Source organism: Triticum aestivum, chromosome 6A (genome assembly GCF_018294505.1).
Source record: "Triticum aestivum cultivar Chinese Spring chromosome 6A, IWGSC CS RefSeq v2.1, whole genome shotgun sequence".
NCBI classification, from domain to species: domain Eukaryota; kingdom Viridiplantae; phylum Streptophyta; class Magnoliopsida; order Poales; family Poaceae; genus Triticum; species Triticum aestivum.
Window position 1 is genome coordinate 214,889,894 of NC_057809.1, and position 17,687 is coordinate 214,907,580.

Sequence of the window (17,687 nt, forward strand, 5' to 3'; positions counted from 1 at the left end):
CCAGCCCCCACGCGCAGCTCTGTCTCCTGGATGAATTTGTCCTGCTCGAGGACGACCGGTTCTTCCTCAACCTCCAAGGACGCCCGCCATCGTCGAGCTTCCCTCCGTGCGATGCCATGGAGATGAAACTCCCCTCGACCAGGGTAGGTACCAATCCCTCCTCCCCTACCCTTGTCTTCTTCTTCATCTCCAACATCTGATGTCTGCTTGTATTGTGTCAAGGAATTCAAGGGCATGTGGGAGAGAGAGGAGGTCCATGGAGAAGATGCTCTGCTCCAACCCTCCCTGCCTCCTACTACAAGATGTCTTTCTTGTGAGTGCTTGTATTGCAGCAGCCATGTGCGTATCGAAAAAAGGGTCCAGTTTGCAGCAGTCACATGATGTGGACATGTTTTTTCATCACAATTGGATTTTTGGATTTACTAGGCTAATTGGTGGTGGTTGCTGTTGTTGTTGTTTTAGCAGCAGCAGCAGCAGGCCGAGTGACGGTGGTGGCTGTGTGCAGGCCATGGAGGCGATGATGAGCACGAGGGGAAGGCTGCTGCTTCAACCCCGTTAAGGTCTGCTGCTTCGAATTGTCCCAGATCGGTCGATTTCTTCTTGCTTTCCCGTTAAGGATTTCTTCTTGATGTTTATATTATTGGATTGCCTGTATATTTTGTAACCCGTGGAGTTAGTATGACCTGCCTGGCAACCTGTATTTTACTGGAGAAAATGTTGAACAGTAGGCTTGTTATTTTGAATGCTTACGGCAAAGGGATGGGCTTGCACCTTTTATGTTCTAGACTAGGCATGCTAATGAAAACATTCCCGTACATGTAGGTCATGTGCATATAAACTCCAGTCCGCCTCGTTCGTAATGCTTTGCCTGATTCTGTTATGGATTACCCTTTCTGTTTATAAGTTGATGTACTTTATTGAATTGGTTTCTTAGTAACCAACCATGCTGGAGTCTGTTGTTGTGTGGAGAAAGTTTGATTGAAATTTAACCACGCATAGAGTTCACTCTTATCGCCCTTTCATTCAGTACATTCTGATCATTGCAATTTGGAATGATAACCAGGTTCCGTAAGAAGCACAATAAAGTTGGTATGAAGGCTATGAGAGGGTGGGCAATACAGATATTGACAGGGCTGGAATATCTTCGGAGTCAGGAACCATCCATTATTCATAGGGATTTAAAGTGTGACAACATATTCATAAACAGTCATGATGGACAAGTGAAGATTGGCGACTTTGGTCTGGCGACATTTTTGCATCAACGGAAAACGAGAAGTATCGAAGGTGTGTGGAATTGTGTTTTTCTAACAGCTACAGATGTGTGAAATGTATACATATATTCTGTTTACAGTAGATTTACTCTTAATGATACGACACACTCACAGCGTACTTTGTCTTAGAAATAACATTTTTAGGAAGGCTTGTACTAACAAGAGTTGTGTCATCAAAATGCAGGCACATTAGAGTTTATGGCACCAGAACTCTTCACTGGGAATTACAACGAGTTGGTGGATATATATTCATTTGGGATGTGCATGCTTGAAATGGTGACATGTGAATAACCATACAGTGAATGCGAAGGCAAGCCATGGATATACAAGAAAATTTGTGAAGTAAGTGCTTTGGGGTCCACAAAGTACCCATCCTTTTTGAAAGATTATCTATCAAACAACTGATTTTCTTCCAATGCTTTTTTATATAGGGTATAAAACCAGCTGTGCTATCCAAGGTTGAAGATGCAGAAGTAAGAGGTTTCACAGAAATCTGTTTGGCTCCGGCAGCTGAAAGACTTTGTGCAAATGAGCTCTTGAAGAACTGTTTCCTCCAGAAAGACAAGCCTATCCCAGCGCCTCCTATTTCAGTCTCCCTGGTCTCGAGTGTGACTAAAGATGGTCGGCAGTCTGCCAGTTTCATGCTATGGAAGGGTGAATTCTCACTAAAAGGCGACATGCATGTCACCGACCATGTTAATTTATCGCTAAGATTTCCTGATCCCAGTGGTAAGTAGAGCACCCAAGAAACCTCTTTTCGATGAACTTGATACTTCATCCTACACCGACACGTCAAATTGTTTCAGGTTGTTTTAAGAATGCCGAGTTCCCGTTCGATGTGGACCAAGATACCAGCCTTTCTGTGGCTCTGGAAATGGTCGACACTTTTGGACGGTGGCGGCGGCGGCAGAGGCTATGGCTCGATAGCGAGACGAGTCTGTTGAGAATAGCCAGCGACGGGTTCTTTTCTTTCGCTTGCTCTGTTTTAAAAAAAGAAGAAGACAAGGGTTCTTTTTTTATACAGAGAATTTACCACAGTATTGGAAATACTAGCAAATGGTGAAATAAACTGAAGTATCCAAAACTGAAGTAATTTTGCCAGTAGGTATGAGATACCATGGTTTCATCAAAACACAATATTTTGAAGTATTCACAATACATAGAACCTGTTTGGTTGTTGTCGCACACCACTGTGAATTTTGTTGTCTAGCCATTGTGTTAGCAGTGCAAACAAGCGCAGCTAGCTGGCCGTTCGAATATTTTTTCTGTTGCATTCAACCTATCTGCCATGCACATGCAGCTAGCTAGCATATAGCTTACCGTTAGCAGGGTAAACACGCCTAGCTGGCTTCTTTACAATTTCTGGTGCGTTATTCCCGGCAGCTAGCTAGGTGGCCCTTACCTTACCATACGCGTGCATAAGAACAGGAGAATGCAAAAACTGAACAGGCAAGGTACGTACCAACCATCCACCACAAGGTACGTATGTACCCAGCCTAGCTAGCTCGTTTCTTTCCCTTGCTCTGTTTTGAAAAAAGAGGTCCAGGGTTCTTTTTTTTATGCAGAGAAATTACTACAGTTTCGAGAATACTCTAGTTTTAATAACACAATATTTAGTGCTAACCAAACAGGTCACAGTAAATAAAACTATGATATTTGGAAAAACTGTAGTATTCTTAAAATACTTAGAAAATACTTTGCTATCAAACAGGGCCAACCAAACAGGTCACTGTAAATAAAACCATGGTAAGTAAAAAAAACTGCAGTATTCTAAGAATACTTAAAAAATACTTTGCTATCAAACAGGGCCTCAAAGTAATTAAGGCTATGTTTGGTAGCAAATTATTAGAAAAATCGAAGTATTGAAAACCACAGTATTTTTGTTAGTGGGTACAAGATACCACAGTTTTAATATACCAAAGTATATTGAAGTATTGAGATTACTGTGACCTGTTTGGTTGTTGCCGCAAAACACAGTATTGTTGTCTAGCCTAGCCGTTGCGTTCAAACACGCTACCTAGCCGTTAGCAGTGCAAGCGGCTGACCGGTTGAATACTATTTCTGTTGAGCTTTTGTAGCTAGCTAGCTGGATATCCCTAACCATCAGCCTGCATAACAACCGAACGGGTATCTTGTGTATACAAAAAAGACCGCCCAAGGCACGGCCTCACCTGTGACTCATCTGGTGGTGAAGCTACACACAGACGGAGAGGCTTGGCCTTCATTGCGTCACCATTGAGGCGCAGCCGAGCTACACGTGGAGGTGGCGACCCACCACGTGGCGTAGTTGGCCAGTCATCCGTCACTGTCGAGGGGCACGAAGAGCTGCGCCAGGACTGGAATCGCGCGGCCACGCTCGGCACATTCACTTGATATTTGGATCGTCTCTATCCTCTGTAAGTCATCCTAGTTGCTCCATCAATGTGGGGGGATTTTTTGAAGCGTAAACACCGAGAAGATGATGAGTTGGCCATCATCGAAGCCGTATACATTCTGATCACGAAATTTAGCAGCATCTGCATACTCTTTCATCATAGAAACGAGCAGGTCAAGTTGAGCAGTGGTCCATGATGCTCGTGTTTTTTTGTCTGCAAATGGAAAACAAAATGCATCAATTTAAGTGTTCGAATCAAAACAAACATCAGGAAAATTGATAAGGATACAACATGAAACCAAAAAATCTCTGACTTATTCCACAAATCAACTTCTGAGAGAACAAATAATAGTGCCATCACCAAACAATTCCCAGTGCTTACAGTTTGAAATTTATGCATAAATAAGGCAAGAGAAACCCGCAGCTGAGTTTCTTATTTGCATTAAAAGCCAACTTTGGGAGGAGTTTGAATTCAAGGCTCTAGGCCTGCATCTCCAGTAGTATCTAGTATGTCATTTGTTCATGCATATACAAGTTCATGACTGGACTTATCCAAAGCAATCGTTTAAAAATGGGACTGATCCAGAGCAAATATTCAGCTAACCAGCAACTAGCAAAACCATATTCTATACAAGGTCGGACAGTGAACCTATCTGATTCTAAAGACATGTATACAAGTCCTGGATAAGACTGCTAGCAGACTAGACGAACAGCTCGAGCAGTCTTCAATTAACAAGCATTGAGATCCAGCTAGCAGACTATACGAACAGCTCGAGCGGAGTTGAATTAATAAGCATAGAGATCCAGCTAGCAGTCTAGACGAACAGTTCGAGCGGAGCTGCACGACATCCATAGTTAGGAAAGGCACAGCCGTGCAGACTGCAGAGGAAGGGGCCGGCGATCACCATGGAGAGGTGGGACGAGCGAAGAGGGAGGGCGAAGGGCAGAGTCTACTCACCTTTGGTCTCTCCATCCTCGTCTCTTTCCTTCCCCATGGCTGCCGAGGGAGATATCTCCAAAGGCGACGGCGGCGGCGTGGGAGCGATGGCTCTGTTTTAGATCGAGCGAAGAAGATCGATAAGGACGTCCCATCCCTTCTTTCCAGCTGCTCTGTTTTAAAAAAAGAGGTCTTGGGCTCTTTTTTTTATGCAGAGAAAAAACTACAGTTTAGCAAATACTGCAGTTTGAAAACCACAATTATCAGAGGCAACCAAACAACTCATTGCAAATAAAACTATGGTAATCTTAAAAACTGCAGTATTCTTAAAATACTTAGAAAATACTTTGTTATCAAACAGGGCCTAAAACCATGGTAATCCTAAAAACTGTAGTATTTCCAAAATACTTAGAAAATACAGAGCTATCAAACAGGGCCTGAATCATCAATTGGAGGTGGTAGTATGAAATTTAAAAAATCTGACGGTGTAGGAGATATCTAACTCCATGGCAATGTTCGATGGATGTTCTGCGAATTGCTCGCAAGCCATGAAAAATTACAGTTTAACACAGCATATATATTGTCTTACACACTCATGATCTGGTGATAGTTTTAATTGCCTTGATCTGGCAGGACGCCGCCGCCGCCGTCGCCTCGGATCACCAGGACGCCGCCATCGCCTCGGATCCCCACACGCCGCCAGCATGGCCGTGACAACTGATGAGCACGCTCCGCCCCCATTCCTGCCACAGGTCTTCACAATCGAGGCTGCCTCCTCATTCCTTTCTCTAATCTTTCATTCAACTACTTGAAGTAAACAAACCATTTCTTCTCTTTTGTATGTAGATGAAGAAAAGTAGGCTCAATCAGGCCATGACCAGAGTTGAAGAAGGCTCAGGCAGATGGTGATACTCTCAAACCAGGTATGAGCATGATCCCTTTTCACCCCTACAGCTCTTGCATGCCTTCAAAGCATCTGATCTTGGTCGTTGCAACCCTCCTTGTCCTTGATGCGGACAAAATTGATAGGGTTGTCCTGATTCCTTGTGTCTTATTTTTCATGTTCTACTTTGCCTTCATGTGTGCTTCAAGCAGATGGACTTTGAGATCCCGTTCAGAATTTTGGCTAAAATGTGGTTATATTATTAAAACTTCAATCAATTGTAAGACTGAGAAATATGTAGTTGGTCAAGCAGCCTCAGCTTATAGTTGAGAGCGCCCAGGGCTGATTGACAACTATGTAGGTCAGTTTAACCTCGGTTATGGATGCTCGCACATAAACTTTGCCCTGGGAAGACACCATAGCATGTACAAGGATTAGGCTTGTTCTTTTCTGTACTGAAGACAGTATTCATGGTAGCATGCATTTTCACTCTTTTTTTTGTAGGAGACCCCAACCCGGTAACCACGATCTCCATATGGACGTGGGAACAAGAATGAGAAGTGCAGAGACATGGAAAAGTGGAGTGCGGCCGTAAAAAATGCTCATCAAATTGCTGGCTCCATGTTGCCTGTCCACTGTCATCATACTTGTCTGCATCAAAATGTCTCTGTTGGTGCTGAATATGAAACAGTTTCCACTGTCCCACCAGCAGCACCGAACACGAGCCCAGCAGCGACATGATGGAGACCAGCAGTACTTCTTGATCCGGTATCTGAACCATTGGTCGTCGGTGTTTCCGCGGAAGGCGTGTAGAGGGAGATGGTTCTGCCGATAACCGGCACACTGAGGTAGGTGTAGGTCTGGACGCTGGTACTGTTGGAGGCGCGCCGGTCAAGCTCAGCCATCACTCAGCCGGGCAGCACTTTGAGCTGTCATAGAAATATCATGATCATCTTTTAGCGAATACAAAGGTGTTTATAACTTCATAAGCAAAGACATGTAGTGCTGCTTGTATATTGAGAGATACTACAGGAATTGACACACTCATAGCTTTTTTTCACATGTAACAGGCTAGGTGGGCGGTCGATTTGCAGCGGGGTGGCGTGAGGGATATCTCATTTGGAAGAGCAGGTGGCGTACAAGGTCGCGTCGAGGTCCAACGACCGGAATATCGGCTCCATAGAGGACGCCATCACAGGTGCGTCGATCTCAATCTTCGTTACCCGTGTGTGTGGCAGGTGTGCTCTCACACTCAAGAATTTTCAGTACGTGATGGGTTCTTTCTAATTCAGATCTTGCTTGCCTTATCGTGACATCTTCTTTGCCATGGTAAGCACATCATGGTTCGTTCGCCCTCATGACTTTTTGTTATGACATTAATGGAGTTCAGAAAGCAGTTTTAGTGAAGATCGAATGGTTTTTAGATTAAGTAGATAATACAAGAGTACTCTTCTGTAGTGTATTGTTGTTCTACTGAGACATATGCAGTGGGTTTGATGGCCGCAGGATATTTAAAGCCAAGGTAAGACTATACGTTCACAATTCCTATTGTTATAAACAGGAAAAAAAAGATATAGGCAAATACTACTGTTTTAGATGCCGGTAAAATGGACTAGAATTTCTTGAGCTGTTTAGTCAGCATGCTACCGCTCATCAGTGGCGGAGGACCAAATTTTTTCGAGGTAGGTCAGCCGAGACTACAGCACGTGAGACTTCCTCGCTGCTAGCCTCTAGCGCCAGGGCGTGCGTCTTCACCGTCCACCTTGGCCTCTGGCACCAGCGCTCCTGCTGCCTGCTGCTAGCCGCTAGCCTGCTGGGGTTCGCGCGTGGCATGCGCCAGGGCTGGTGGTTTGTGTTCTGCTGTTCCTGTTCGTACCTTTGTGATGACTGGTTCGGTACGTCATGTGTGTGACGTGTGTGCAGCCATCAGGCAAGGGCATGACCCAAATAAGGAGCCTTCTCACAAGTCACGACCCAACATCAAAGAGAACTCTTCCTTTCATTGACTTATTGCACCTGTCATCCGTCGATCGAGCGTGTTTGCCGGAAATAAAGGTTGGGCGGACACCCTGCCTCGCCCTACCGAGAGCTCCGCCGGTGCTACCACTAATATCCTTGTACTGTAGTATCTTCAGTATTTCTCCCACTTTTTCTTCTACATTTGTAAATGTAGTTACAATCAAGGTTTCAGATCGCGGGCTAAGGCATTTAGCGGCTGGCTCTGTGCCAACGCTACAGCCGCTATCGCCGGCTATAGCGGCCGCTAACCCATTTCGCGGCTACAGTATTTGCACATGTATATCACACATCCATACTAATACATGTGCATGTTTTTCTCAGAAAACAGGGTATTTTCAGTAGAAAAAAAGGATTCTCAATATAAATTCGAACATAACAAGTATAGTAGAGATCTGCAGCAGTTCAACAGATAAATAGAAATACAAATTCAAGAGTTGCATCAAGCATAACATCAACAGTTCGGCGCTTACGTTCAGTAACAACAGCAGCATGTCCATAGTCCATTATATGCATCACAAAGTTTTCAGAATTCATTTGTCAAAAGCACACAGGAAAGGATAGAATCATGAGCGCCAAAAGGAACTTAATAGAGAAACCCACAAGCTCACATGACAGAACCAGAACTCATGTCGGTGTCCTCGTTGTCGTCGTCACTTTCTGAAGCAGAGGAAGCAGAGAGCAGATCTTCTTGAGGAGTAACAGGGATCATCTTCTTCTTCTTCCAATCAACAAACAAATCTGAATCCCTCCCAGAGCCTACAATCTGAATCAACAAACAAGTCTGAATATTCTACCAATGAACTATGGAATCGGAGGACTCATGTACCTCCTGGCGATGTGGTTGCCCTGGCGATGTGGTTGCCCCGGCTGCTGGAACCGTGTGAGAGTGAGACTAAGATGTCATCGTGGTCGCAGAGGCGGCGGCGTGCAGAGGCCCCTCGTCGTCGGTCGCCTTTCCACCTCCCCCGCATTCGAATCTGGCTTCCAAGGAAGCATCAGTCGGCGCTGGTGGGAAGAACGGCGCAGCCGCCGCAAACTTTTTGATGGGAGTGAGAGAAGGGAATGGGGGGACACGAGCTAGGTTTTCTGGAGGAGGTGCTATATACCATCGTGAAATTTGGGCCATTTCTGGTCTGTTAGGGCCTTGTGTTTCAGTCTTTCGGCCCATAACCGCAAATTTGCAGCGACAGCAAAGTCAAATAGCGTCGTTTCGCGCGCGATCGCGCGGTTAGCAGCAGATCGCGTTTTTTAAGGGATCTCCTCGCGGGAAGGCTTCCAGCACGCGATAGCGCCGTGATCGCGCTGTTTTCGCTCGTGATCTGAAACTTTGGTTACAATTGAGAAAGCGAGAAATATTTGTTTTGTGAAAAAAAGACATATCTTTGTTATCTGGATGCCCGTGCGTTTACAGGTGCGTGTGTGTTTAGCAATGGCGAGCTATATCCCAAGTGCATGTGTTTAGATAGAGAATTTAGGTACTACTCCTTATTTTGGCAAAGTGTCCTTTCCAATATGGTTTTGAATTCAGAATTGTTACATAGGAGCACCGGTGATTTCATTAATCTACAAAAATATAGATTGTTCCTTCGAACTACCTGTTTCCACTCTATTAGATGTTCGTAAGCGATATTATGCTATTAAGATGCCATTTTTTAAATTGCCTTTTGGCCTTGGGATCACAACTATTTTTGTTTTGCTTCATTTTTAAGTAAAATTGAGCAGGTTGTGTTTCCTGTTTTGCACACATTTTTGCTAGGGCAATGTAAGTCCATTAACCTTCAATTCTTCTATACTTTATATGATTATGCAATCTACCACTTACATGTAAAGAGTGTCATATCTTAGTTTACTGCAATTTATGCCCCTACAGAAGAAACGGTTTCAGGGCAAGGCAACAAAAGTTATTACAGCATAGAGCTTCTATCAAATAAATTTCCTGGCAAAGAAATGAGCACTTGCTTCCTGAAACATGTGTCAGACCCTGATGGCACGTTTCTTGACAGCAGCGCCATGGAAGTCTTGCTGGGGCTTGGCAGCCTTCATGTGTATACCTTAAACATGTTCCAAGACTGCTCAACGACAAGTTGAATTTTGACCCTCCATGAATGGTCTCTACAAGGGGCTACATGGGCCATGGGCTGAAGTATATCATGAGATTTACCCAATCCACCTTACATTCAACTATGCGCAATAGCGATGCCATGTTTTTAAATAATCTATATATATGCTTCTACATTGAAATCAAATTTCATCATAATTTTGCTATTTGATAATAGTATAACACTGGTAGACGTATGGGTTGTCCCTCTAAAATTTAAGCTTCGTCTCCATGCTTGCTTTTGTCTATTGGGACCCTGATTTTCTTAGAAAGGTGGTCTTGTGATTACTGAGTTAACAGCTGCTGTCGGAATATTCAGAATATTCAGTTTTGTTAGAGTCGTAGCTGTAGTTGTTTGAACTCAGTTTCGTCAGCTTTTTTTCTTCAGTTAAACTTTAGCAGAAACAAACCAAGTTGTGACGATGTCCTAGATTGTTAGGATAGATCGTCGCAATGATTGGATCATGGGATGGCACGGCACAACGGTCACGGCGACGATGCAGAGAGGTGTGCAAGGAGTTCTAGGATGGCGGCACTCACAACTCGGATATGTCATGCTTTTCTGTTTTTCAGTTAGCATTGTAATCACTGAATAAATAGAGGAGGGAGAAGAAAAGTTGTAGACTGAACAATAAAAAAAATCTGAAACTTCGTGGAATTGATTATAAGAAAATGTTTTACAAACTTTCAAAGTTTGGTCACCAAATAACATCGAATGATCTCCATATGAAATGAAATACAAACTCTTGCTCTGCACCCACGTTTCAGATTTTATATTTGAGCACAATCTTTGATTTTTTTTTTGTACAGAGCTCTTCAGATGTCATTTGGCCACATAATTTTGCAAGCACCTAAAACATTTGCTCATAATTCTGCAAGCGCCATGTCATTATTCTGCAAAGTTTCAGAATGTTTTGATTTTTTTTTCTTGATTGTGTGTGTACCTGGGGTGCAATGTCCATGGGTGTAGAACAGCCACAATCTTTTCTCATAGTATTACCAGTATATCTTCCGGTTTATTTCATTATCATGCATGGAGCTGCTTGGATACCAGTGAATTTGTAGGGGAAGAAAAGGAGGATCCATGAGCTGCATATCTGATTAAATTCAGTCAGAAGATGGAGACTTGAAGGAAGGATTAGCGGAGAATGGGAAGGTGAATAAAACAGGGAAACCAATCAAATACATGTAGGTATGACCTGTTGCTTTTTGTAATCTCTTGTGGATGTCAATATTTTTCTACAGTTACATATATAAATTAAGGGGAAACTTTGATTAGGTACACCATAGAATAGTGTCACTTCTTGGTTTATTTATTACTCTCTTTTAATATCAACCAACATGCTTGTCAACTTTATAATTTGTTATTTGCTTATCTCACTGCAATATTCTCCTGAGAGATTTGTACGTGTACTCGGACAGAAACACTCCCCTACCTGAGGTCTTGGTTTACGTACTGCTGTTGATTTCTTGTGTCACTCCTGATACTCAGCTTGCTTCCATTTGCCAAGAAGATAAACTTGATAAAATGCAACAATTTAGTTACTTCCAGATTTTGTATTTTGTGAGAAGCAAGTACCTGGCACATGTGAACAAAAGGATCTTATCTCAGGTAATAGGCTAGGAAGTTTTATTTAAGATATCATCCGTGTCAACGAAAAATAGTACTACACGTGTGAATAAACGGCACCTATATATGAGATACAAAGTACTCCAATAAAATTGGAGGGTTGGGGGAGTGTTGGTCTGGAGCCTCGCCCCCATGCGGTATGCTCTGTCCAAGTATGTGCTCCTGTTCGCCGCATCTACATACTTGATGAAGCGTGTTTGCTAATTGCGAAGTATGTGCAAGTCAGCAGTGAACAGTTTGTATTGTTGTTTTCTATGTTCTAGAAAAGTAAGTTTCAGCAGTTTCCACGACATTTCATGTCTGTTCCATGTAGTAGTGTATGCGGGAATTATATTGATGATTTCATTTTACCTTCATATCTGCTTAATTTTCTTACCAAACACAGAAGTTTTATGTCTTGATGTGTTCATAGAAGCGAAGATATAACTCATGATGGAAGCCTAATACGCTGATAATGTTTTTACGGTTCAATGTTCCTATGAGGGGAGTGGGTGGGGACGGCAATGAGTGTCTTAGCATATCAAGCAGTTGCCGCCTATGAGGGGAGTGAGTGGAGATTGCCAGATCTGTGCGGCGGAGGGGCGATGGAAGCTCGAATGGAAGATTTCTCGCCAGCATCGGAGCAATTTATTGGCCGGATCGACCATAAAGTTCCTACATGGACGTGAAGGCACGTCATTATTAAGAAGTTCAATCTTTGGAAATTCTGCATGTGACACTGTAAAAATAGAAAGAAGCTAGAAAATTGTCTCAGGCCGATTTCGTATGTAGGTGTGAGCATTGCTAATTTCTGTCAACATGAGATCTGGACTATTTATATAGCTACCATGTGCCCAACAAATTGTCTGATAATGTAACACTCCTGAATAGATTGATGTATGATAAGCACATGTGTTAATTTTGGAGCAGATGATAGATTGTCAGTTGTGCTGAATTGATATTTAATGACTATTCATATCAAAGTTTTAAATAGCCCGCTATAGGCCAGCTATAGCGTGTCTATAACGGTTTGATCAGCGAGAGACAATGGCATAACCTGCTAAACTTGCAAAATAGCTGGGTATAGCGGTCTATAGCGTCACAATAGCTGATAAGCGAGAGACAATGGATTAACCCGCTAAACTTGCAAAATAGCTGGGTATAGCGGTCTATAGCAGTCACAATAGCTGATATGGAGGGCCCCCGCTATTTAGAACATTGATTCATATCAGTTCATATCAATGTATGACTCCTACATGACATTTCTTTTTGTACTAGTAATAATGTACGTGCAATGCACGTTTATCTCTACTCCTAATGGAGCAGTTGGTAGTCTCGCTTCCAGGTTTTTTTTCGTCCCACCTCACCTGGTTTTTTTGGTACTTCTTTGGTACTTCCTCCCACCTCCCACCCGTTTCATTTCGCTGGTTTTTTTCGTCCCTCCCCTACCCCACCGGTTTAGTTTCGCGTCACCCTCTCACACAACGAAAAAAATCTTAACGGATCATAACTTTCCATGCGTCACCCTCCCATCAATGCAATTTGATTTAGGAAACATATAATAAATTTTAAGGAAACAAATAACAGACTTTAAAGAAAAATTCAATTTTAAGGAAACAAATCAATCGATCCATCCAAATCAAACGATCCATCTCATCAATGCAATTTGCTTTAGGAAACATATAATGGATGTGAAGGAAACAAATAATAGACTATCTAAATCAATCGATCCATCCCATCAATACAATTTGATTTAGGAAACATATAATAAATTTTAAGGAAACAAATAACAGACTTTAAAAAAATCCAATTTTAAGGAAACAAATCAATCGATCCATCCAAATCAAACGATCCATCTCATCAATGCAATTTGCTTTAGGAAACATATAATGAATGTGAAGGAAACAAATAATAGACTATCCAAATCAATCGATCCATCCCATCAATGCAATTTGATTTAGGAAACATATAATAAATTTTAAGAAAACAAATAACAGACTTTAAAGAAAAATCCAATTAACTAATCTCTACTCTTAAAGGCCCCTCGATTGATTTTTGTCCCTCGCTTCCTTTCCCAGCACTTATACAATGGAAGGAATTATAATCCACCTATTTGTTCTCCTATATATCCGTGCAGGCAACACAACATAAACCGGTGAAAAAAACACTCACCTCGCACGTCCCCCTGCCTGCAATCCCGAAACGCCGCCATCGCTCCAGGCTCCAGCCTCCGCCGTCCTACATCTTGCCCCTCTCCAACCTCAGAGACCTCCGCCACCGCCGCCATCTCGGAACCCCAGTTCAGGGCAGGACTCAGAGAGGGTGTGGCTGTGGACGACGCTGCCGCCGTCGCAGAACCCTAGGGCAGGGCGTGGTCGCGTTGCGGGCAGCGCGAGCGGCCGTGCGTCTCCCCCGTCAGGCTGTCCTCGGCAAGAACTCGGGACCTCCTCCTGACAGAGCTAAGGCCCTCCGAGGTCCAAGTCGCTGTGCGGCGTGCACAGTAATCTCCCCGGCCTACTCTGTCTTCACGTCAATGCTCATGTGCTCCGACCCTCCCCGACCCCTCCCAGCAAGCAGCAGAGTCTCTCGGGTTCGAGCTCCACCGGGCCGCCGGCGGCGGCGTCCATGTTCGTTGGGCGGAGCACAACGCTAGGTTTGAAATTCACCATGATGCTACTGATGAGGCTCTCCTTCTCCTTTGTTTTGTCTGGGTTTTTTCGTCCCCCCTCCCACCACCCCATCTCGTCTGGGTTTGAAATCAATAAGAGCAGCACAAAGTCTAGGTCCCTGTCTCGGTGGCAGACGGAAGGAGAAGAATGATTGATATGTATGAGAATATTAATATTGAACTCTTAAAGTTAATGTGGCCCCGTTGCAACGCACGGGCGTTCTTCTAGTATTAGATAGGATATTAGTTGCATGTTATATTAGGTAAGATATATCTGTTGCATGTTGGTATTTGGTAAGATATCAAATGCTTTTTTCGCGGGAATGATAGGATATTAATTACATGACGGATTTCATGGGATATCATTGAGTCAAAACGTGTCTATAACCAATAGCAATGGCGGGTAATTAGAGTGTTAAACGTATCTGGTGCTCAACATTGAAGCGATTTGAACCGCTAAATAACATGATTTGACGGTCGAGATGGTTTGAATCTATCCCTTTGGGTCTTTTTATATTGGTATAGATATACATTTTTGTTAACATATTTATCTTTTTTATATTTTTTGTTAGCCTATGGCAACCCACGGGCAGTCTACTAGTAGATATAGATACGCAGAGAACCAAAAACCTCCTTGCCCCACAGCTGCATGCAGCCCGACACCTGACGCAACTTTTGCATTAACTCCCGCATGCAGCCAGCCTTGTGGCCGTCCGCCTCCCACGCCTCTTGCACCATTGCTTCATATGCGTCATGCCTCGTCCACATCTCCTCATACCGAAACCTGCGTTGGATGTTTGGCCTTCTATCCGCCTCTTCCCAAACACTGATGACTAGAGCCAGATGGTCCGACTATGACGTGTTGAACTGTCGAGCCAGATGGACCTTCTCTTCTAATTGAAATCCGTTGTGCATGCCCATCACGTATTACCATAAACATGTTGCAGATGAGCATTTAGAGAAAATGGGTTCAACCGTGATAAAAAAAGAAGTTCGGTCCAATCAAATCAACCAGTCCCGTCCTCGGCTGGCAAAATGCCTGCAGCGACCCAGCAAAAGAGTTCCTCTACACGTTCCCGCAAAGAAAAAAAAATCGTCAACAGGTTCCATGGCCTTAGACCCAAAACGATATTCGCTAGTACAAGTATGGCAAAGGCATGTTGACGTGGATATTACGGAGGAAGATGGTAGAGTTTGGAGGCTCACAGGAATCTATGGAGAGTCTGAATCGGAGCGTAAGGCGGAGACATGGAGGCTGTTGAAGATCCTCGGCCAGCAACACCAGCACGGACGCCCTTGGCTTTGTGTGGGTGACTTCAACGAGATCCTCACATGTGATGAGAAGGTTGGTGGTGTTGAACGGAGCCAAAAATGCATGGATAACTTTAGAGAGGCTCTCGAGGCGTGTGAGCTAAGTGATCTGGGGTACGAGGGGGATAGATTTACTTGGAGGAACCACAGTAAGAGGGCGGACACTTATATCTGTGAAAGGCTGACAGGGCGACAACAAATGCAACGTGGTGCGATTGGTTTCCGGAATTCACAGTTCTTAATGGCTCACCACGACACTCCGACCACCGACCGGTAATAGTTTCTACAAAGGGTGCTAGCAGGAAGAAGGTGGGAGGAGATTGCGGCTTTCGTTTTGAAGCGTGGTGGCTCCAGGAAGAAGGGTGTAGTGAGGAGGTGCAGGGGCGTGGGAAGAAGGTTGTATGTTGGGTCAGGGGGATGTGGCCTCAGTCATGAAAAACGTGGCGGGGAGGATGAGAAGATGGGGTAAGGAGGTGGCGGGAGAGCTAGAAGGAAGACTGAGTGAGACTAGGAGAGCATTGGAGAGGTGTATGAGGGCACCAGTCTCGGAAGGAAAAGTGAGGGAGGAAGGGAGGCTGCGAGGTTTGCTCGAGGATCTGGAAGGCAAAAAGAACACCAAAGCGAGACAACACTCACATGTTACATGGCTGAAGGATGGTAACAAGAGCACCAAGTATTTCATGGCAGTAGCTTCTGCGAAACGGAAGGCGAATAGAATCAAGAATTTAAAGAAGGATGATGGGGTGGAAGTGAAGGAGGGGGAGGAACTAAATAACTACGTTTGCTCTTTTTTTCAGGACCTTTTCACCACCGCTGGGGTCAACCGCCTCCCTGAGCTCATTGATAAAGTGCAGCCCCGTGTCACGGCTGCCATGAGGGCGATCCTGGAAGCAGAAGTTACCAGGGAGGAAATTAAAGCTGCCCTTGATCACATTGGGGATTTTAAGGCCCCTGGGCCGGACGGTATGCCCTCGGTGGTCTACAAGAAACATTGGCACTTTATGGGGGAGAAGGTTATCGAGGAGGTCATGGCTATTCTTAATGGTGGTGCCATGCCGGAGGGATGGAATGACACAACTGTGGTCTTGATTCCTAAAGTGAAATGCCCTAGCAGGATCAAAGATCTACGGCCGATAAGTTTATGCAATGTGATATACAAATTGGTCTCCAAGGTTATTGCTAATCGTCTCAAGATCATTCTCCCAGAGATTATTTCCTCCAACCAAAGCGCTTTTGTCCCCGGGAGAATGATAACAGACAATGTCTTAGTGGCGTATGAGATGTCACATTACCTCCTAAATAAGAAGAGAGGGAAGGAAGGGATAGCAGCTGTGAAGGCGGATATGAGTAAAGCATACGACAGGGTCGAATGGGATTTCCTCAGAGCCATGCTGACCAAGCTTGGCTTCGGGGCTAGGTGGATCGACCTGGTCATGTCATGTGTCTCTTCTGTCCGCCACCAGATTAAGGTGAACGGGGAGCTGACCGAATAGTTCTCACCATCCCGGGGCTTACGGCAAGGAGACCCCGCCTCGCCCTATCTTTTTGTCATCTATGCAGAGGGACTCTTGGCTTTGCTGCATGACGCGGAGGCGGCGGGGAGGATTAGCGGAGTCAGAATCTTTCAGGGGGCTCCCGTGGTGTCACACTTGCTTTTCGCAGACGATTCTCTTCTCCTTCTGAGAGCTAAGCAGGAGGAGGCCTATGAGCTGCGTAGGGTGCTTGATCTCTATGAGGCATGCTCGGGACAATGCATAAATCTCGAGAAGTCCGCCGTGATGTTCAGCCCAAATACAGAAGCTGGGGTTAGAACTGCTGTAAAGAACTCTCTGCAAATCCAAAGCGAAGAGTGGAATGACAAGTACCTGGGCCTGCCAGTGCATGTGGGCAAGTCACGGAAGAAAGCCTTTGCTTTCGTTAAGGGAGCTATGGCAGGCCGGGTTTATGGTTGGAAGGAACGGCTTATTGCAAAGGCGGGGAAGGATACCTTAGTTACTACTGTTGCCCAAGCTATACCCACCTTTGCTATGTCGTGTTTTGACCTTACCAAATCTTTCTGCGGAGAACTCAGCTCGATGCTCGGGAACTATTGGTGGAGTCAGCAAGACAAGGAGAGCACCACCCACTGGATCGGATGGAAGACCCTTACACTGCCAAAATCCCAGGGTGGGCTTGGTTTCCGGGATATGTACGGGTTTAACATCGCCATGCTGTCCAGACAAATTTGGCGTCTAGTCCAGTACCTGAATTCCTTATGTGCTCAACTGTTGCGTGCTCGGTACTACCCGGATGATCAACTCCTCGAAGCTGCCCCGAGAGATGGTATCTCCTACTCATGGAGAAGCCTGCTGCATGGGCTCCAACTTTTTCGGGAAGGATATATATGGAGGATTGGGGATGGCACTCAGGTCAACATCTGGTTGGATCCATGGATACCTAGGCCCTGGTCGCGCCGGGTCATCACAACTCGGGGCCCTAATCTCCTGGAAAGAGTCTGCGATCTCATAGATCCGTTAA

General features: G+C 44.6%; 1 pseudogene across 1 annotated transcript; it reads left to right on the plus strand.

Annotated features, from left to right (window-relative positions):
- Positions 1-498: 498 nt before the first annotated feature.
- On the plus strand, positions 499-12,120 carry LOC123129573 (probable serine/threonine-protein kinase WNK9; annotated as a pseudogene). The gene is made up of 9 exons (XR_006463678.1): positions 499-560; positions 1,064-1,284; positions 1,456-1,613; positions 1,703-2,000; positions 2,078-2,231; positions 5,216-5,334; positions 5,429-5,505; positions 5,970-6,436; positions 6,536-12,120. The product of XR_006463678.1 is annotated as a probable serine/threonine-protein kinase WNK9 (transcript).
- Positions 12,121-17,687: the final 5,567 nt, after the last annotated feature.